The 839-nt window shown below is 33.6% G+C and overlaps 1 protein-coding gene across 1 annotated transcript in view; it reads right to left on the bottom strand.

Moving 5' to 3' along the window:
• LOC119591128 (SCY1-like protein 2) overlaps positions 1–839 on the bottom strand; it is a gene marked incomplete at its 5' end in the record, with an annotated part of 331,697 nt that overhangs the window by 330,228 nt on the left and 630 nt on the right.

The following is an 839-nucleotide window of genomic DNA, read 5'->3' on the forward strand; positions in this document are numbered from 1 at the left end:
TTACTACTATATCATTATACTCTATCTCTATCTATCTTCTTCTATCTGTCTCTTGCTTCTTCTGATCTATTTCTACTTTTTCGTATCTGTCTCTGCTTCTTCTATCTTGTTTCTCATTCACTATCTGCATCTTCTTCACTTCTCTCTTCTATTCGTCATTACTCTATCTTTCTATCTATATCTCTTCTATCGTTCCTTCTCTCTGTCTTCTTCTACCTTACTTCTTCATCTATCTGCTCTATACTTATCTCATCTTCTTACTCTCACTCATCATCTACTCCTTCTCTCTCTCTATCTATCTCTTTCATCCTACTCTTCCTTCCAAATCTCTATCTTCTCCCCTTTACTCTCTCATACTATACTATTATTATATATTACATATATACTTTAATATATTTGTCACTTATTTCTTGATGTTTATCTTGTTATTGCTCTGTTTTATCTTTATTGTCTTCGTCATCTTATTTTCATCAATAATCTTCCTCTCATTTCGTCCTTCTATCTCTCTATCGATAATATACACCTATCTTTCTATCTATATGTTCTATTCATCTTCTGTCTATCTTTAAACCGTTAGCTGTCGGGGTTAATTTAATTCTGAACATTAGAAAGTACTTAAACTGCAGACTGTGAACACTAGAAAGAACTTACACTCATCAAAAATATAACTCATTTGTGTGGTGGTATTGCCTCTGGTGTGTACCTTTGCCCTTGGCAGTAAACGGGCCAGTGTTAGCGTCCTCTTTCCTCTCTGCTACATACTTTATTCATGTATCATTATACATCATCATAGGTCTTGTTTAATACCATGATTATTCACCGTAATTTACTTGAATTGG

Source organism: Penaeus monodon, chromosome 28, assembly GCF_015228065.2.
Source record: "Penaeus monodon isolate SGIC_2016 chromosome 28, NSTDA_Pmon_1, whole genome shotgun sequence".
NCBI classification, from domain to species: domain Eukaryota; kingdom Metazoa; phylum Arthropoda; class Malacostraca; order Decapoda; family Penaeidae; genus Penaeus; species Penaeus monodon.